Source organism: Oncorhynchus mykiss, chromosome 17 (assembly GCF_013265735.2).
Source record: "Oncorhynchus mykiss isolate Arlee chromosome 17, USDA_OmykA_1.1, whole genome shotgun sequence".
Lineage (NCBI taxonomy): Eukaryota > Metazoa > Chordata > Actinopteri > Salmoniformes > Salmonidae > Oncorhynchus > Oncorhynchus mykiss.
The window spans coordinates 68,905,521-68,927,932 of NC_048581.1; the positions used below are offsets into that span (position 1 = coordinate 68,905,521).

Consider the following 22,412-nt stretch of genomic DNA (forward strand, 5'->3'; position numbering starts at 1 on the left):
GCAGATGTCATTGCGCTCCGCTCAAATCAACAACCTTTTACACGGGCTCCATCCCTCGGTGAATAGTAGCAGAATGAACACAAACAATTATTGCATACACATTATAGTGGGTCACTTTAGCAGTCTTGTACAATAGTAGGCTAGATAACGCAACGGTAAAGTAGTGTATAAATGTTTTGCCAACACATAAAATGGCATGTCAGCAAAATAATCAGACAAACTGCACAAATAAATCTGTGTTATAAACTAATAACTTAGTTTATACAAACTACGTATAACCCCTTTATACATCCTTAAGTTTTAACAAAAAATATAAATACATTTTGCATTCTTGCTCTCAATACAGACAAGGCCTACACTTATTGCATGGCAGAATTATTTGGGTGGAGGTTGAATTCTGTAATGGATAACAGGGAACTAAATACAGGCTACAGTTGCTGTTAAAATTCATACAATTTTGGACATAAATTGCTTATAATCCTAGTCTGTATTATTCCCTGTCTCCACAGTGCCACCCTCTGACTATTATATATATATATCACTTCAACCCAGCAGAAGTGGAAAGGTAAGGCACATTCATTCAATAAAAAATATTGTTATAAAGTAAATAGTTTAATCAGACCATATTGCCATTACTCTCTTCCCTGTGATACATATATTTATTTGCTAAACTGACAGGGACAGTTCAACAACAATGGGCCTAAATCAACCTCAACAAATTGCTGGCATCATGTGATAGTTAACTCACTTTGTAGTGGCAGAGAAGTCACGAAATGTAAAAAAAAAAAAATCCAGACACACTCAGATATTTATTTACTTACTCTCTGCAGTGCAGCCTATACGTTGTGTCACGTTCCAAAGTGCTTGCTTCTGCATACCAGCATTTATCTGGATGAAACATACCAAACACACATCTCACGATTGTTAGTGAGATGATGCCACCCTGGACATCGTATTTAATAATTCGTTGACTGGTGGAGGGTGGTGAGCAGCACTGCCATGATGATGCCTTTGGTGAGGTCTAGGAATTGACTCACTTACACCCAGTTCTGTTCTACCCACCCTGAAAAGCACAAAGACTCAATGATTAGTCAAACTCTGATACTTCTCTACATAATCTGTTAAACAGCAGCAATATATGCACCTAATAGTGTTGGTGTGGGAGGAAAAGGCAAAACTTTTTAAGACCAAGATCCGTGAAAATATGATTACCTTTTAACGTTGGCATGGACTCATTGCAGATGGCTTGACTATTAACATTTTTTTTCCCTTACTTCTTCAAAGCCTATTTCCACATAGTACATTTTAAACCACATATGGCCAGAATGATCACATTTGTGATCGTTTTAATGATAGCTACATATCAAGAAACAAAAATGTTTTTGTTTTTTTACAGAATATACAACTAGTCAAGATACAAAAACTTTGATAACAAATAAAACAAGCAGCATTTTAAATATTGCCAGAGCATAACTGATGAACTTTGGTATAAAGAGAAGAAAAAAAACAAGATAGTCAGCAATACAAAGCAAAGATGGCTTGGTAAAACATTTTTTTGCTTTAAACACAAATGCATGTCATGTGGACATAGTTGAGCTCCCATTAGAAAAAAGTCACTATACAAATCCATATATACACACTGAACAAAAATAACCACAACATGTAAAGTGTTATGTTTCATGGGCGGAAATAGAAGATCCCAGAAATTTCCCAAATGCACAAAAAGCATATTTCTCTCAAATTCTGTGCACAAATTTGTTTACACGCCGGTTAGTGAGCATTTATTCTTTGCCAAGATAATCCATCCACTTGACAGGTGTGGCAGGTCAAGAAGCTGATTAAATAGCATGATTACACAGGTGCACCTTGTGCTGGGGACAATAAAAGGCCACTAAAATGTTCAGTTGTGTCACAACACAATGCCACAGATGTCTCAATTTGAGGGAGCGTGCAATTGGCATGTTGACTACAGGAATGTCCAACAGAGCAGTTGCCAGATAATTTCTAAAGCATAAGATGCCTCCAATGTCACTTTAGAGAATTTAGCAGTACTTTTAACCGGCCACACAACCGCAGACCATGTGTAACCATGCCAGCCCAGGACCTCCACAGCTGGCTGATTGGCTGGGCCTGGCTCCCCAGTGGGTGGGCTTATGCTCTCACAGGCCCACCCATAGCTGCACCCCTGCCCAGTCATGTGAAATTCTTCAATTAGGGCCTCGTTAATTTAAATAAGTTGACTGATTTCCTTCTATGAACTGTTACCTAGTACAATCATTGAAATTGTTGCATGTTGCTTTTATATTTTTGTTCAATATAAAATCCAACATTCAGTAGAGCAAACCCACTATGGACTCAGATTAGAGAACTGTTTCTACCGGATACATGGAGTGCGCAAAAAAAATAATACAAATAAAATTAAAAGTGATTAAGCTATCGGCAACAATTACTACCTTGAATTGAAATGCTTTAATTATCCAGAAGAAAATGTAATATGTGTATTAGCTCTATTCATGCCAATACTGAATCCAGTGGCATGGGGTTGGAATGATTTATTTTGGTATACAAGGGATGACCTGGTTTATAGAACTTCCAAACCATGGAAAAGAAGCCACAACAAAAATCAATTGTGTACAAGAATCATGTGCAAATTTGTTAAGTCACGTACCACAGAGACATAACAGTTTGAGACCAACTGCAACATTGACAAAAGGAGTCCTTTTTGAACAAACTCAAAATATGAAAATGTACCAGATGCATTATCAAGCAAAGTCACACGGAATGTCTTATCAAAAAGTTACGATTTTAGCATGAATGCATTGTGTAACTAAGAAACAATCCTACATGGAAATGTATAACTGTCAATATGGTAGAGGCAGGAATAAAAGCATAGTAGTTGACATACACGTAAAAGTGAAAGTGTACACGAGAGAGAAGAAATGCATTCATGTTTGGCTGAATCGGAAGTGCAATAATTGTGAGATTTCAAAAATGTGAAAAAGAATGACTAAAGGACGGATTCAACCAAACCTGTCAGGGCAATCTTCATGTAGTATCTTTGTTTGTATAGCCTTCACACATCTACATCTTATTCTGAAGTATCTATGTTCCATTGCCAAAATTATTATTTTATTCGAGCAAAGGAAACAGGTGTGATTTAAATGAAAGACAACCCTTAAACATCTTGGTTTTAGCTAGATTAAATTTGTACCAACATTTTGGGCCAAATCCTGACTTGAGATCTACATGCTTTCCACAATGTTGAGGAATTCTACCATATCAAGTTATGAATCACCCTGGAGTGACTACAAACATTCTGACATACACACAAAAAACAAAACTAACTTACTGCAGGTTAGGACAAAAATAATTCCAACTACCTTCTTAGGGTTTGAGGGACGTAGTTATGAATATACATAAACGTTTAAATCCATACAATACATTCTTCACAGTACCAAGGTTAAATCTGTCCAGTATTGATGAAATTAGGGGTAAAGGCATATATTATCCATTAGGAATCTAAAATGGCATACACACTGCATAATAAAACACACCACGTATGAGGTAAGTGCCTGTAAAATAAGCGTTTGAGAGGAAATGATCAGTGCATAAGTGATTAGAAACCATAAGGTTACCCGATGGAGGGTTACCGAGAATGCCTGTTGAAAACCATTAGAGGCCACCTGAACCATGATTATCAAAATAATGTGCAATACCCAATATTTTCTTTGCTTCGATAGTGTGTTTTCATACAAAAAAAACATGAGTAACTATCGGTACGACTGCCTCTTTGACCCAAGGCAAAACAATCTTAGCTTAAGAGACATAGATAACAGGTGAAAATTATATCTCACACACATCTAGTGTCATTGTCTCTGGGTTTGCATAAAAGTAGACGATTACAGTCAATATGGATGGCTAGAGGGGGGATTCATTCAGTGATCCTATAGGTATGTACCACTCACTGCTGAACAAGAAACAACTGGGGTCTCTTTGACCCCTCTAGTCCTGGACGAGAGGAAGCTATGTCCTGGACTTGTAACTTAAATCACTAAGGCTGCTCCAACAAGACTGTACCAAAAATGTGGCATCTGCAAGCAGAAAGCACAATAACTGGGGCATCCATCAACACTGCTGCCATTCCACCTTCCAGACAGTACGTCATGAGAGCACGTTCAAATGTGTGACATCTTAAAACTCAAAAAGGCAGCATCCAACATGGCTCTTTGACACAAACATTCATAGCTTCCTCTAGAATGAGAGGGTGGAGGGAATCAGGGGGCATCATTCACCTGTTCAGTTCTCAAGCCCTAGATATGGTCCTTTTTCAAAATCATAGTAGCAAATAGTCTCTGCGTGACTGAAATAATCTAAATATACAAGAAAGCATTTTTGGCAGAGTGGTTTGGCAGAGCTTTATGTGAGGGCTTGGATGTGCTCCTGAGACGTAGTCCTATAAGAGGCACTTCTGTGGTACTGTGTGCTCTGAGGAAGAGAGAGCTCCACCTCCACACTCCTCCCCTCCCTGCATAGGGAGTTGTGTGCACAGTCACTGGCTGCTGTGACAGACCTGGTCGTGGCATTGTAGACAAGTCCTCCCCTTTGCCCCAAAACAACCTTGGGGGGGAACATCTGCAGAGACTAAACAGACATCAAATAAAAAAAATGTGATTGTATTTGTCTCATGTGCCAAATACAACAGGCCTTACAGTGAAATGCTTACATTACTCAACAGAAAGGATATGCACCCATAAAGAGGAGCTCAGACTTGAACATGTCGGTGTCTGAAAGTCTGCGAGCTCATGGGTCAGTTCATTGTCAGTTCACAGTATGTCTGAGGTCACTGTTAGATATCAGGTCTGTGAGATCACTTTCCAAACATATCTCTGTGAGCTCACTGTTGACATGCATGCCACTAAGGTCTGTCAGACAGTCTGTAGCTGATCTCTCACCGGTGCTATAGTGTTGTTCCGGGGGCCAGAGGGCTTTGCTCAGCCTCTTGGTGAGGAAGACTGAGGAGTTGTGGCTGGTGAGGAAAACTGAGGAGTCCAGGTTGTTGATGAGGCTCTCCAGGGCTGTGTCCTCATGCTGGCCTCTCTGCTCCCCATAGGGCTCCTTGGGAAGGTGGGTCATGATGCCAGAGAGACCCTTGTCCAGGGGGTCATCCTCGGCCAGGTAGGCGTAGTACTCCCGGGTCCGAGAGTACATGTTAGCATTGTCGTAGCAGTCCGAGCAGATGACCAGCGGCCCTGCACCACCTGTTGAGGACAATCTATTTCATCAAACTCTTGCTTTATAACAAACCCAACTCTCTGATGGAGACATATACCTTTCAGCAAAGCCTTTCAACAAACTGATGAAAAAGCCATTTAAGAGGATACATACAAGAGATGAATAAGTTGTTTGTTGGTTCTCATAACTAAACCGACCTGTCGACACCACAGCTAGTCCCTCACGGGGCTGCCCAGGATGGAAGATGCTTTGTCCCATGAACAGAGAGCCCACGCGGCAGTGCAGCATCCCGTTGGCCTCGGTGTCCACCTCGCTGCCTGTGTCACTGTAGCACACACCTGGACAACACACAAACAGGATGGTGACTCACTCCACCTTCTTTTCACTGGTCAGGTGCAATGGTTGACCCGTCATTTAAAATTCAGAATAAGTTCAAGTTAGTTGGAAACAGATCTATGAACTGATATATAAATACAATAATTGACATCAATCCATTCGTTTCAATTTAAGCTATTACATAAAATACTTGCTAAAAAGAAGAATGCTCAATATATGAATCATTGAACAGTCAGCCTTGTGCAGACTCTGCCACGAGGAAACAGAGTCAATACATAATATTTTCTGTCCATCGGTGGTTCGCTTTTGGAGTCAGGTCCAGGAATGGTTGTAACGTCATAATGTCAGAGTTCAGATGGACCTGCAAACTGTATTGTTAGGGGATCTGAAAAACCACGATCAAAGTATTGATTTTTAGGGCAATATTGGTAGAAAAAGGAAATTAGGATTACATGCATATTTAACTACATGAAGTAATGTCCGTTAGTTTACTCCAATCAGGGTAGGGATGGTAGGGTTGGGCGAAGAATTTTTTTTTTATATATATATTTTTTTATCATCACAAAAATGAAAGGGGGATTAGAAATGATGCAAACAATTAAATTGATAACCCAAAATCCATCTGCAATATTAAGCTGATCTACCCCCTATAAAAAATATCAGAATAACAGTCGGACTGAGTACAAAAACAGATAATTACATTGTAATGTCCACAGATGAAAGGGCCACAAATGAAGGAGATGGATGGTGAATCTGGGAAGTAAGTATAGTTAAAGTTACCATCAGTTCCCGTGTGGAAGTAGCCAGTTCCCGTGTGGACGTAGCCAGTTCCCGCGTGGATGTAGCCAGTTCCCTTGTGGACGTAGCCAGTTCCCTTGTGGACGTAGCCAGTTCCCTTGTGGACGTAGCCAGTTCCCTTGTGGACGTAGTCAGTTCCCTTGTGGACGTAGCCAGTTCCCTTGTGGACGTAGCCAGTTCCCTTGTGGACGTAGCCAGTTCCCTTGTGGACGTAGCCAGTTCCCTTGTGGACGTAGCCGTTGGACAGTGGTGGCATGAGCTGCTGGTGGCTCCCTGCTTCAGAGTTGCTGTATCCCTCCTGAGGCTCAGACAGCGTTCCCTGAGAGGACAGGTTTGCTGGGGATGTCTACCGGCAGGTTCAGGTTGGTCTGAGTTGGTGATGCTGTAGTCCTCGCTCTTCCTTCGCATGTGGTAGATGACGATGACCCAGACCAGCGAGGTGCCCACCACGATCACCATGATGCCCACCGTGTTCCAGCTATCCTGGTCGTAGCCGCCCGCAGTGTCGCAGTTGGGAGACACGCTGAGGTAGATGTGGCCACGCTCCGTGCCCAGCGTGTTGGACATGATGCACGTGTACTTCCCTGTGTCCGCCGACCCCGCGTCCACGATGATGAGAAGCTGGTAGGTGGCGGCAAAGAAGTGTCGCTCGGTGAGGACCAGGGGCCCGTCATCCTTGGTCCAGTTGAGGCGGGGTGCTGGGCTTCCGCCTGCGATACACTGGAGCACTGCCGTCTCCCCACGAGCTACCGTCCTGTCCTCTAGGGGAAGCATGAAGGACAGAGATTTACATTTAACATACAGTAGTTCATGATCCTTTATCAAATTATAAACAGATGTGATTCATAAGGAAACACTAAGGTCAGTAAACTATGCCGGGCAGGTAAGAATGAAGCTCACCTAGCACAGTGAGTGTAGCGTTGGCAGACATGCTCCCTCCAGCGCTCTGGGCTGTGCAGCTGTACACTCCCATATCCTCTGTCTTTACATTGGCAATGAAGATGATGTCATCATCTGGCATGACGTGCATCCTTCTCTCCCGGGCAGCAGGGAAGTCTGTGCCCCCGTCTTTCTGCCAGGCGATCTGGGGTGATGGGTGACCCTTGGCAGCACACTCCAGCCTGACCATGGTGCCCGTGCGGATGGTCAGGTCCATCGGAGTCTTCAGAAAGGACGGCAGCTCTGAGGGAGAGGGGAAATGAAAATAAAGAAGTTAAGAAATGGTTGAAGACAGCTTTCAATAGATGTCTATCAAAACAACCATGCAAGCGCGAACTTCAACAGTTAAATGCCAAGGAACAAGTCAGATATTAGTCAGTAAAAACTCTTCACCATTGACTGTGAGCTTGGCCCTGTTAGAGCAGTTAGAGCCAAAGTGGTTTGAGACAACACACTGGTAGCATCCCTCGTCTGTAAAGTTGACGTTGAGGAGATACAGCACGGTGGTGTAGAACAGCTTTCCCTCCTGGTAGCGGGCACAATTCTGCACCTCTGCATCATACAGCACCTCTCCGTCCTTCCTCCAGGCCGTGGCCATGGGGGAGTCACTGCTGCTGGATGCCAGGCAGCTCAGTCACATTGGTCCCACGCAGGGCAGTGGCGGTCTCAGGGTGGTCAGTGATCCGGGGCTTTGGGAAGTCATCTGTGGGAAAGAGTGGACAGAGGGGGCCATGATATTAAATAAATAAACTATGGGATAATTGTTCCAGTACGTGAGATCTGGTCCAGACTAGATAAAGCAGGGTAGGTAGCTACGTGACTGACCACAGACCAGCTCCTCCAGGCTGACAGACAGGACGTTACGGCCCAGCAGGCTGGCAGGGTGAGCACACATAGCGGAGACAGACTGCAGGAAGCGGTTGTCAGTCAACCATGGGCCCAGGAACTGCAGTTGGCAGTCACACAGCAGGCTGCTAGTGTTCAGAAAACTGAGGACAGGACACAGTCATAATATCGCATTATTCCATCATTCTTGAATTTGTGAATGTATTCTATACAGAAAATATTGTAAAATCTGCCACAAGGACTCCCAAGATACCACCTCAGAAATTAGTACTTCTTACTCACAACACTTTTAAGTTCATGTGAGACAACGAATCAGGGTGGATGGACATGATCACATTCTTGCTCAGGTCCCTGTTGGTGAAAATAAATATGAATGAAGTGCTGCGTTGGCACCATGACACTATCAAAGTAGCATCTTATGATACAAGCACAATAAAACAGATGCACCGGGGTAATCAGAAACATCTCTCGGTCTTGAAGTGATAGCTGCTGAATCGTCTTAATGGAGACCAACCATCCCTCAGAGTGGCTTGGCTATGGAGGTACTTACAAGTGCTCTAGTTCCTCCAGACTCTCAAAGGCTTCCTTTGTGATAGATTTAATATTGTTCTGCTGTAGAATCCTGGGGAATAAACAGATTAAATATGCCAACAAATATTCTGCCAATATCAGTATCAATAGCAACAAAAGTAATATATTATGCAGAACACCCTTACAATGTGTTCAGCTTCTTCATTCCAACAAACACACCAATGGAATCCTCAATGGCCCAAGAGATCTCATTATTCCGTATGCCTCAAACGCAAACAGAAATGTAAGAAAAATATATATTTTCCCCAGAATAAGAAGCACAAAGATCAACCTGATCTGCATTGCTTGGTGACAACAGTACAAGACAGATAGAAGTTATTTTCTGCTCCGGGTGTCCAAACCAATTTGATTCATTTGGCAAATGTGAAGTGGCACACTTTCCAGAGTGTCATAGCTCAGTGCTATCAGGGATACACGCTGCACCGGCAGAATAGAACAGCACACTCCGTTATGGGAGTGTGACAAGGGGGGAGCAGTCTGTGCATATTCGTAAACAACAGCTGGTGCACGAAATCTAAGGAAGTCTCTAGATTTTGCTCGCCTGAAGTAGAGTATATTGTGATAAATTGCAGGCCACACTACTTACCTAGAGTTCTCAGCTATACTTTTCTTGGCTGTTTATTTACCACCACAGACAGATGCTGGCACTAAGACCGCACTCAGTCAGCTGTATAAGGAAATAAGCAAACAGGAAATTACTCACCCAGAGGAGGCGCTCCTAGTGGCAGGAGACTTAAATGCAGGGAAACTTAAATCAGTTCTACCAAATCTCTATCAACATGTTAAATATGTAACCAGAAGGGGGGGGGGGGATCTAGATCACCTGTACTCCACACACAGAGAAGCGTACAAAGCTCTCCCTCGCCCTCCATTTGGTAAATCCGACCACAAATCTATCCTCCTGATTCCTGCTTACAAGCAAAAATTAAAGCAGGAAGCACCAGTGACTCGGTCTATAAAAAAAATTGTCAGATGAAGCAGATGCTAAACTACAGGACTGCTTTGCTATCAGACTGGAACATGTTCCGGGATTCTTCGGATGACATTGAGGAATACACCACATCAGTCACTGGCTTTATCAATAAGTGCATTGAGGACGTTATCCCCACAGTGACTGTACGTTCATACCCCAACCAGAAGCCATGGATTACAGGCAACATTCGCACTGAGCTAAAGGGTAGAGCTGCCGCTTTCAAGGTGCGGGACTCTAACCCGGGAGCTTACAAGAAATCCCGCTATGCCCTGCGACGAACCATCAAACAGGCAAAGCATCAATACAGGACTAAGATTGAATCGTACTACACCGGCGCCGACGCTCGTCAGATGTGGCAGGGCTTGCAAACTATTACAGACTACAAAGGGAAGCACAGCTGCAAGCTGCCCAGTGACCCGAGCCTACCAGATGAGCTAAATCACTTCTATGCTCGCTTCGAGGCCAGCAACACTGAGGCATGCATGAGAGCATCAGCTGTTCCGGACGACTGTGTGATCACGCTCTCCGTAGCCGACGTGAGCAAGACCTTTAAACAGGTCAACATACACAAGGCTGCGGGGCCAGACGGATTACCAGGACGTGTGCTCCAGGCATGTGCTGACCAACTGGCAGGTGTCTTCACTGACATTTTCAACATGACCCTGATTGAGTCTAATACCAACATGCTTCAAGCAGACCACCATAGTCCCTGTGCCCAAGAACAGAAAGGCAACCTGCCTAAATGACTACAGACCCGTAGCACTCACGTCCGTAGCCATGAAGTGCTTTGAAAGGCTGGTAATGGCTCACATCAACACCATTATCCCAGAAACACTAGACCCACTCCAATTTGCATACCGCCCAAACAGATCCACAGATGAATCTCTATTGCACTCCACACTGCCCTTTCCCACCTGGACAAAAGGAACACCTATGTGAGAATGCTGTTCATTGACTACAGCTCAGCGTTCAACACCATAGTACCCTCAAAGCTCATCACCAAGTTAAGGAACCTGGGACTAAACACCTCCCTCTGCAACTGGATCCTGGACCTCCTGACAGGCCGCCCCCAGGTGGTGAGGGTAGGTAGCAACACATCTGCCATGCTGATCCTCAACACTGGAGCTCACCAGGGGTGCGTGCTCAGTCCCCTCCTGTACTCCCTGTTCACCCACGGCTGCATGGCCAGGCACGACACCAACACCATCATTACGTTTGCTGACGACACAGCAGTGGTAGGCATGATCACCGATGAGACAGCCTATAGGGAGGAGGTCAGAGACCTGGCCGGGTGGTGCCAGAATAACAACCTATCCCTCAACGTAACCAAGACTAAGGAGATGATTGTGGCCTACAAAAAAAGGAGCACAGAGGACGTCCCCATTCTCATCGACGGGGCTGTAGTGGAGCAGGTTGAGAGCTTCAAATTCCTTGGTATCCACATTAACAACAAACTAGATTGGTCCAAACACACCAAGACAGTCGTGAAGAGGGCACGACAAAGCCTATTCCCCCTCAGGAAACTAAAAAGATTTGGCATGGGTCCTGAGATCCTCAAAAGGTTCTACAGCTGCAACATCGAGAGCATCCTGACCAGTTGCATCACTGCATGGTACGGCAATTGCTTGGCTTCCGACCGCAAGGCACTTCAGAGGGTAGTGCGTACGGCCCAGTACATCACTGGGGCTAAGCTGCCTGCCATCCAGGACCTCTACACCAGGCGGTGTCAGAGGAAGGCCCTGAAAATTGTCAAAGACCCCAGCCACCCCAGTCATAGACTGTTCTCTCTACTACCGCATGGCAAGCGGTACCAGAGTGCCAAGTCTAGGACAAAAAGGCTTCAACAGTTTTTACCCCAAAGCCATAATAAGACTCCTGAACAGGTAACCAAATGGTTACCCGGACTATTTGCATTGTGTGCCCCCCCAACCCCTCTTTTACGCTGCTGCTACTCTCTGTTTATCTTATATGCATAGTCACTTTAACTATACATTCATGTACATACTACCTAAATTGGCCCGACCAACCAGTGCTCCCGCACATTGGCTAACCGGGCTATCTGCATTGTGTCCCACCACCCGCCAACCCCTCTTTTTATGCTTCTGCTACTCTGTTCATCATATATGCACAGTCACTTTAACGATACCTACATGTACATACTACCTCAATAAGCCTGACTAACAGGTGTCTGTATATAGCCTTGCTACTCTTTTTTCAAATGTCTTTTTACTGTTGTTTTATTTCTTTACTTACCTACACACACATCTTTTTTTCCCACACCATTGGTTAGAGCCTATAAGTAAGCATTTCACTGTTGTATTCGGCGCACTTGACAAATAAACTTTGATTTGCTCCTGCAGTTCTGATGATGGGATTAATTGGCTGTGTTTAGCATTGAACGGTTCATGGGTCCTTCTAAACCCACAGAGGGCTTGTGTTCACAGGACGGGTCATGGGCGCTTTTGTTTCTCCTTGCTCATGCCTGGGTGGATCTCAAAGGGCATTCTCTCTATTTCCCCCTGCTACGGACAGCCCAGGGATGTGTGCTGACCCAGAGCCCTGACCTCTCTCTTTATGCAGCTCAATGCCTTCTTGGAACTCAGCATGTCAATGAATGTGTTAGTGCCCCCTCCTCCACTTCCCAGAGGGATTTTGGATGAAAAGGTAGTATTTTGTTAATTGAGCCTTTCTGGTATTCTTCATGCCTCAGAAGTCTTAAAAGCTAAATTATGTGAATGAGGGTTTCTATACTACATGTTCTCGTCATCATGTCTTTACATAAATGTTCTACTTACTATACTGCAGTTTAGTGGTCTACCATACAACAATGTAATAGAGTACCAGTACACTAGGGTACTACTAATTCAACAAAATGAAGACACGACCAATCTGATATATTAAAAAACAAAAAAGGTTTTAATAGAGTGGTGTGAGTTCCTTACAGTGAGCGCAGATTGGCCAGACTGCTGAAAACTCCCTCTCCCAGGTGGCTGATGGTATTCTCTCCTAGGTTCAGGTTCTCCAGAAGGCCCAGTCCAATGAACACGGTCTCCTCCAACCGGGTGAGGTGGTTGAAGGACAGATCGCTAAGGAGGACATCCCCAGGAGACAAGCTTAGACAATGGTCTTCGGCAATCATACTGTACTAAAACATATTGGCCCCTTAAGAATGAGCTGAAATCCATGTGTTAACATAAACATAAATGATCTGCAATACACCCTCCCCAAGTCCCAAATAGATACTGGTCTTTCAGCTTCATAAAGGGGTAACAATAAACCCTAACGCACTCCTGTCTCCAACAGTGGGAGAAAAGTGGGGTTTGGATTAGAAAGAACTCACAGCTCCTCCAGCTTTTGGCAGAACTCCCAGGCGTCTGGTCGGATGATGCCGATGGTGTTCTGGTTGACCCGCAGAACATGCAGCATGTGTAGGCCATACAGCCAGCCTTTGTTGACCTCCGTCAAATTGTTGTGCTCCAGCTCTCTTAGAAAACATACAATGATTTTGTGCCCAATAGAAATTAATGGTAAATAATGTAGTGTAATTTTGGAGTCACTTTTACATTAATGTGGATACTACCATGATTACGGATAGTCCTGAATGAAATCGGGAATAATGTGTGAGAAAGTTAGATCACAAATATCATACCCCCAAGACATGCTAACCGCTCACCTTTACAATAACAGGCGAAGTTAGTATTTTTTAGGGGGTGGGGGGGTGCATCTAACTTTCTCACTCATTATTTACGATTCATTCAGGACTATCCATAATCATTGTAGCATCCACATTAATTTGGAAATGTTTAGAAACAGAATATATTCTTATTAACAAAATGTAACACATTATTTACCATTAATTTCTACTGGACACAAAATAATCTGAAAAGCAACCAAAACAAACAGCAAATGCATCCAACAAGTTTGTAGTGTCACAAGATTTATGTAATCATTAAGTTCTAAGAATATGGGACCAAATACGAAACTTCAAACACTTGTGGTACCTTAAATGGGAGGACTATGTATAAAAAGTGCTGTAATTTCTAAACTGTTCACCGGATAGGGATGAAAATACCCTAAAAGTAAACATGACAGACTGCAATATAACCTCAGTCATTGTATCAAAGTGCTGGAGTCAAAACAAATGTGTCACTGTCCGAACACTTTGAGCTCACTAGGGTTGGATGATGTCTGGAATGCACATCATCCCATCCAAACATTTTTATTTTATGGGGTGCATCGTTGTGTTGCCTAGCAACACAGTAACCAATCTGTAATGCAACCTGTGTCAAGCATAAACCTATGCTCATTAGACTACATTGTGGAAATCATCATACCAATAGTGTATTTTCTTGTGTGCAAATAATTAAATAAATATAAACCAATCAATATGGTGATATGTGGTACCGATCACTTTGAATGGTGATTTGGAACCAAACGTTGTAGGCCTACAGTGTGATACGAGATCCCTTTCATTGGTGATTTCGGACTATTTCAACTGAGATAGAGTACACTTTTTCACCATAGCAGACGTTGCTGGAAAGTCTTCTTTATAAGCGGCATTTGTTTATTGTTCCTGCTTATCGAAAGCACTGCTGTGGGAGCTTATGTAATGAGCGCCCACAGGTGATCAGCTCACTGGTCACCATAGCAACACCCACCTGTAGCACCTGCTCCAGCAGGTATATTTCACTGGTCATCCCCAAAACCAACACTTCCTTTGGCCGCCTTTCCTTCCAGTTCTCTGCTGCCAATGACTGGAACAAATTGCAAAAATCACTGAAGCCTCATATCTCCCTTTCTAACTTTAAGCATCAGCTGTCAGAGCAGCTTACCGCTCACTGTACCTGTACACAGCCAATCTGTAAATAGCACAACCAACTACCTCATCCCCATATTGTTACTTATCCTCTTGCACCCCAGTAACTCATCATCTGCACAGTTATCACTCCAGTATTAATGCTAAATTGTAATTATTTTACCTCCATGGCCAATTTATTGCCTTACCTCCCTGCATTTGCACACACTTTACATCGATTTTTCTATTGTGTTATTGACTGTACGTTTGTTTATGTGTAACTCTGTGTTGATGTTTTTGTCGCACTGCTTTACTTAATCTTGGCCAGGTCGCAGTTGGACTTGTCGCAACTGGCCTACCTGGTTAAATAAATAAAAAATGCCCATTGCGCAATTCAAGGATATGAATAAACACCTCAGTGCTTGAGGCGTCACTACAGACACCCTGGTTCAATTCCAGGCTGTATCACAACCAGCTATGATTGGGAGTCCCATAGGGTGGCTTTTAAATGTTTTATTACAAAATAATATAAATATCTGTTTAGAAGTTTAACTTGTACAAGTTACATTTACTTCACATTTTATTGAATTACATTTTTTATTTTGTGTAGGCCTATATTATTGGCTGTTTGGTTTGCAAGGATTTTCTGGCGGCACACAATTTATTTTTCCTACAGCTTTGGTCAGGTGGAGGCCAGAAACGTATAAAGTTTAAACAAACTTCCCATTCGATTATTCTAACTTGCAATTGCTGGTTCTCTCCCTCATTATTACCATATTATGTTTTTATTTAGGCTCACCACAAACATTTCTGAGATAGAACTCTTTTACTGGGCTCCTAGATTAATTTGAAAGTAGATCATGAAATATATGCTTAGACCAACAAGTCATATTCAAATAAAATAGGGATTGGGAGAAAAAAAAAAGAGGGAAATTAAGCTCATACAACAAGCCAGACCAAGGCGTGTCTGCGATAAAAGGCCCATGATCATCCGACATTGGCAAGGTGAGCGAGGTAAATGTTCTGACATTTTGCACACTCTCCACCCAGTCTACAATATACATACATTGTAGGCCTACTCTTGCATTATGTTAAATAGTAGGCTAAGTCTACCTACATATTTATTGAAAAAGGCTATGACAAATAGGAATAGGTAGGTCATTTGGCTGCGAGCTGCACTGTTGTGCTCTGCCCGACTACGGTGGTGCCAGTCATGTTCAAATATGTAAGAAAAAGTTATAATATATAAAAACTATCGTCCGTCACATCATGTTGTCGTCGACAATGTCTGTCAAACATAGTTGATTTCCGATTGTATCAGCCTCCCGGGTGGCGCAGTGGTTAAGGGCGCTGTACTGCAGCGCCAGCTGTGCCATCAGAGTCCCTGGGTTCGCACCCAGGCTCTGTCGTAACCGGCCGCGACCGGGAGGTCCGTGGGGCGACGCACAATTGGCCTAGAGTCGTCCGGGTTAGGGAGGGATTGGTCGGTAGGGATCTCCTTGTCTCATCGCGCACCAGCGACTCCTGTGGCGGGCCGGGCGCAGTGCGCGCTAGCCAAGGTTGCCAGGTGCACGTGTAGCCTCCGACACCCGGCTGGCTTCCGGGTTGGATGCGCGCTGTGTTAAGAAGCAGTATGGCTGGTTGGGTTGTGTATCGGAGGACGCATGACATTCAACCTTCGTCTCTCCCGAGCCCGTACAGGAGTTGTAGCAATGAGACAAGATAGTAGCTACTACAACCACGAAATTGGGGAGAAAAAGGGGTGTAAAAAAAAAAAAAAAAAAAAGATTTCCGATTGTATATCACCCAACCCTTAGAGCTCACTATCTCATCGGTGTCGTTTCTAATTCGAGCAAATGAAGCATGAAGCAAGGAGGTGGTACAATCTATTGGCGTTTGTAACAATGAAAATGTGTTTTACTTTGGCAAAGGGTCAAGTCTACTAAACTTAGTGCACTCTGTTCGTAACATTGGAGTTTTGGGAAAGAAAACTGAATTGGGAGCAAACGTTTCAAAATGAGAAAATTTGCAGAATGTCGGCCAAGTATTATCTAGCTCCATATTCATATTCACTGGACTTCCTCTTATCACCATATTTGATGAACAGATGCTTCAGATTTATACATCCTGTGAGACATCTGGCTCCTCCTATCTGTGCAAATACTGTACTGATCTTTCTTATAAAAGACGAAAAGGCAGAAGAACTCACAGCTCCTCCATGTTGTTGAGCCCAAAGAAAGCACCGTCCATCAGCTTTGTGATGCCATTCCGCTGCATCTTCAATGATTTCAGTAAGTCCAGCCCTTTGAAGGTCAGGCTGTCCACCACCTTGATCTTGTTACGCTTTAATTCCCTAGGGAAAAAATCAGAATCAGGCAGTTTAGAATAAGTTCTTTCAACTACTATTAAACAGTACTACATACTGAATCTGTGAAATCTAAAAATGCACAATCACGAATGCAAATTGTTTAAAGAAAATACATTTAACTAAAAGACAGTCCCTCATACAAAAGTATCGAACACATACAAAAGCTTAACATATGTAGACTAAATCATATAAGAAACCTACCATCTAGCGAGGGTCTGGTAATTAGGTTTGCACACTGCTCATCATTGCTATGGAAATACACTGCTCAAAAAAATAAAGGGAACACTAAAATAACACATCCTAGATCTGAATTAATGAAATATTCTTATTAAATAGTTTTTTCTTTACATAGTTGAATGTGCTTACAACAAGATCACACAAAAATGATCAATGGAAATCAAATGTATCAACCCATGGAGGTCTGGATTTGGAGTCACACTCAAAATTAAAGTGGAAAACCACACTACAGGCTGATCCAACTTTGATGTAATGTCCTTAAAACAAGTCAAAATGAGGCTCAGTAGTGTGTGTGGCCTCCACGTGCCTGTATGACCTCCCTACAATGCCTGGGCATGCTCCTGTTGAGGTGGCAGATGTGCTCAATTGGATTCAGGTCTGGGGAACGGGCGGGCCAGTCCATAGCATCAATGCCTTCCTCTTGCAGGAACTGCTGACACACTCCAGCCACATGAGGCCTAGCATTGTCTTGCATTAGGAGGAACCCAGGGCCAACCGCACCAGCATATGGTCTCACAAGGCGTCTGAGGAGCTCATCTCGGTACCTAATGGCAGTCAGGCTACCTCTGGCGAGCACATGGGGGGGCTGTGCGGCCCCCCAAAGAAATGCCACCCCACACCATGACTGACCCACCGCCAAACCAGTCATGCTGGAAGATGTTGCAGGCAGCAGACCGTTCTCCACGGCGTCTCCAGACTGTCATGTCTGTCACATGTGCTAAGTGTGAACCTGCTTTCATCTGTGAAGAGCACAGGGCGCCAGTGGCGAATTTGCCAATCTTGGTGTTCTCTGGCAAATGCCAAACGTCCTGCACGGTGTTGGGCTGTAAGCACAACCCCCACCTGTGGACGTCGGGCCTTCATACCACCCTCATGGAGTCTGTTTCTGACCGTTTAAGCAGACACATGTACATTTGTGGCCTGCTGGAGGTCATTTTGCAGGGCTCTGGCAGTGCTGCTCCTGCTCCTCCTTGCACAAAGGCGGAGGTAGCGGTCCTGCTGCTGGGTTGTTGCCCTCCTACGGCCTCCTCCACATCTCCTGATGTACTGGCCTGTCTCCTGGTAGCGCCTCCATGCTCTGGACACTACGCTGACAGACACAGCAAACCTTCTTGCCACAGCTCGCATTGATGTGCCATCCTGGATGAGCTGCACTACCTGAGCCACTTGTGTGGGTTGTAGACTCCGTCTCATGCTACCACTAGAGTGAAAGCACCGCCAGCATTCAAAAGTGACCAAAACATCAGCCAGGAAGCATAGGAACTGAGAAGTGGTCTGTGGTCACCACCTGCAGAACCACTCCTTTATTGGCGGTGTCTTGCTAATTGCCTATAATTTCCAACTGTTGTCTATTCCATTTGCACAACAACATGTGAAATGTATTTTCAATCAGTGTTGCTTCCTAAGTGGACAGTTTGATTTCACAGAAGTGTGATTGACTTGGAGTTACATTGTGTTGTTTAAGTGTTCCCTTTATTTTTTTGAGCAGTGTAGTTTGACTGAAGCAAAACATTGACTTACAGGAACTACAGCTGATCTTGTTATTGCTTAAATTCCTGGAAGATAGAGATGCAGAAACATTCAATCAGGAAGGGCGCTGAGTTTACTTTTACATTACACCTCCATGTATACATTCCAAACATTTTAAGGTCTTTATTTTGGATGAAAAAGTCACATTAATAAGACAATAACAAGTGAAGAAGAACACACCATTTTGGTTGTAGCTGAAACAACCATCTCCTCCCTCCTTAGAAGTTGTCTACTATAGTTGGAAAACAATGCCACAGGCAAGACTCACAAGTATTTCAGCTGCATGGTTGGGACAGCTCCAGCCTCTGATCTCTGAGATGGAGTTAGATGACAGGTCAAGTGTCTCCAAGGAGATGTATGGATGCAGCTGATGCATCCACAGCTCCGAGATCCGGTTGTGGGCCCTGTGCACAATGAGCAGTAATGTACATAATAATCAACATTGATCTACATAAATACAGCAATGTGTATTTATGCCCAAACTGTTTGGGCATAAAGAATGCAGGGTAAGACAGAAGTCCCCCGGCCGGTGATTCCTTTCTTCCGAAACTTCCCTATTGCATAGTGATGGGAAGTTCAGCTATTTTTACTGACTTATCAACTCATTAAGTCAAAATAACAAACCTTTCAACTAATTTCATTCATTTGAGTCAGTCATGCCCATAGCATGCGAACAATGAACTGACAACTCGAAAGTCGTGTCATGATTCTACAAGCCTCTTGTTCACCATAGGGGTCTTATTACAGCTGTCATTCATGACAGACGTGTAAAACGTGTGCTTTAAACAACGTACATTTGTTGATAGGCATGCAAACAAATAAGATTATTCCTTGATACATTAGAAACGAGGTTGAGACCAGTTGTGATTGCAACTGGACTAGGTTGTGAACGACTCTTGGCGGAATGCATTGCTTGACTGAGATTAGGGTGATAAGAACAATGCCGTTGGCGAACTGCAGCCGTCGAAATAATTCCGTCCAAAGTATGTTGAGCAGAGGCTGTGTATGTTTTTACAAAGCTGTGTCCAAAACCTTCATCTAATTGCATTCATTCTTGCACCATGCAATTAATTGTCAGTTCTAAACATGCATTTTTCTTCTCTATGCTCATGATCTATACTGAACAAAAATATAAATGCAACATGCAATCATTTCACAGTTCATATAAGGAAATCAGTCAACTTAAATGAATGTATTAGGCCCTAATCTACGGATTTCACATGACTGGGCAGGGGCGCAGCCATTGGTGGGCCTGGCTCACCAATCAGAACGAGCTTCTCCCCACAGAGGCGCTTTATTAGACAGAAATGCTCCTCAGTTTCATCAGCTGCCCAGGTGGCCGGTCTCAGACGATCCCGTAGGTGAAGAAGCTGGATGTGGAGGTCCTGGGCTGGCGTGGTAACACGTGGCCTGTGGTTGTGAGGCCGGTTGGACGTAGTGCCAGATTGTCTAAAACAATGTTGGAGGTGGCTTATGGTAAAGTATTTAACATTAAATTATCTGGCAACAGCTCTAGTGGAGATTCCTGCAGTTAGCATGCCAATTGCACACTCCCTCAAAATGTGAGACATCTGTGGCATTGTGTTGTTTGACAAAACTGCACATTTTGTCCCCTGCACAAGGTGTACCTGTGTAATGATCATGCTGTCTAATCAGCTTCTTGATATGCCACACCTGTCAGGTGGGTGGATTATCTTGGCAAAGGAGAAATGCTCACCAACAGGGATGTAAACAAATGTGTGCGCCAAATATTGGAGAAATAAGCTTTTGTGCGTATGAAATATAAGACCCCAGAAATGTTTCAGTTTATGAAAAATGGGACCAACAATTTACATGTTTCGTTTATATTTTTGTTCAGTATATCTTCCTTCGACCATATGGCAGACAGTTGGTGGTCGAAACAAGTCTCTGGTGCCGCTGAGCCGGAGAAGCGTGTATTAATCCTGCTGTAGGACTCATTGTGGCCAGCACTTGCAGGTCAAACAAACTACTTCAATGAAGGAGTTGCTCAAAAAAACAAATCATGACTCAGTAAAAAGAGTAGTTTCTGAACTGCACATTACTACTATGGCAAGCATACTATGACAGGAAACCTAGGAATCACATCACACAACTTACAGAGTAGGAGAAAATTGTTTTGACTTACAATGAGAGTGTTGTGATGTTTGGGGTAACTTCTCCAAGGTATGGAACAGTTGTCAGTTCATTATGATTCATAGTGCTGAAAAAGATTCCATTAGTTATTACAGAGAATTCCATAGACACCTTTCAGTGGACCTTGCAGCTGCTTTGGCATCTTTCCAAGAAAAACTCAAATGATCTTCATGGGCTAGGTTGTTAAAATTGAGTGTCATGAAGTAGCCTAATTCTATTGGATGTTACATTGAGCTGGGAAAATGGAATATGAATGACAGGCACTTACCGCCACTGATCTGGATGAATCATTCAATACCGCCTATGCACACACTTGCCTGCATCTAGTTGATCTAGGGTGTAATTATTAGTCAAAATAGTTAGTTTCTATTGGACAAATTCAGGTATGTTTATCCCTGTTTCATTCTGTTTGCTTCCGTTTAAGAAACATTTTAAGAGAATCTGCGTAATTAATGCCTGAATACCCTGATCACACAAACACAGTTCACTTCCATAGCAGCCACATAAAAACAGCATGATCACTTTGCTAGTTGTAGAATTCATTCGACATCTACGTGCTCTCCTCCTCTCAACATTTCCTTTCGCTTGTTGACTTCAGTGCACAACACAGCTGTCTGTGACCAGGCGAAAAAACCTTTCCAAGCCAAAACGTTATACCCTAACGGCTAAACACAGTCTACATCATCATATTAGCTAACGTCATAACCAACATAACTACTAGAACTAATGCGTTAGTAAACCCGCTACAATCATGCAGTACAGTTTACAGCAGCAAGCAGTTTATACCTGCGGGCCCGGTGCCAATACATTTATAAAACCAAAAGTTGACCTTGACTTGGAAGGGTTCCGGTGCTGGATAGCTTTGGCCATCTAGCTAACATAGCACCCCTCTCTGTTTGGGTAGGCTAAACGAGCTAGCTGCTTTCGCTAACTAAGTGAAAGTTAATTAAATACAAAATATAGCTAGTGCTCTCTCCCTATTGCTTCTTCATTTTTTTTAAATAAATACATTTGTTCCAAACTGTTCAACTATTGTCTCTCTGAGTCAACTTACTCACCACATTTTATGCAGTGCTAGCTAACTTTAGCTTATGCTTTCAGTACTAGACTCAAAATCTGATCATTTGAGAGGACAACATGTCAGTTCATGCTACAAGAGCTCTGATAGGATCGAGCCGGACGTCATCATAGTTACTGTATAAGCCTTTGGGTGAGAGTATGAACCATGAGTCTCACGTTTTGTATTGAAGTCAATGTACCCAGAGGACGGAAACTAGCGGTCCTCCCCGCATACACCATGGTGCTATCCCAGAGATTGCGGTTGAGGCTACTGTAGCGCAGTGCGTTTTAAATCAATTATTTGGTGACATTCATATATTTTGTATCGTTTTCTGTTTCACGGTTTTAATTTTTCTGAAATTCACTTAGGATGGTCCTCCCCCTACTCCTCTAAGGAGCCTCCACTGATCCACATATATATCTAGCTAAAGAACTTGACATATAACGTTAGACCTCGCTAGCAAACTAACAAGGCCAGGTAGCTTGAGGAGCCACTGCAGCTTGTAAACAAAGGTGCTAGCTTGTTACCGATAAACTAGCTAATATTGGGCTAC

At 43.5% G+C, this 22,412-nt stretch overlaps 1 pseudogene across 1 annotated transcript; it reads right to left on the minus strand.

Moving 5' to 3' along the window:
- Positions 1-1,315: 1,315 nt before the first annotated feature.
- On the minus strand, positions 1,316-22,410 carry LOC110494471 (annotated as a pseudogene). The gene is made up of 14 exons (XR_005037058.1): positions 20,792-22,410; positions 18,914-19,049; positions 18,637-18,671; positions 16,720-16,863; positions 13,056-13,199; positions 12,658-12,801; positions 8,702-8,773; positions 8,434-8,502; positions 8,131-8,294; positions 7,699-8,008; positions 7,267-7,548; positions 6,349-7,127; positions 5,430-5,570; positions 1,316-5,258 (listed from the first exon to the last, which is right to left on the minus strand). The product of XR_005037058.1 is annotated as a leucine-rich repeats and immunoglobulin-like domains protein 2 (transcript).
- Between the last annotated feature and the right edge of the window lie 2 nt (positions 22,411-22,412).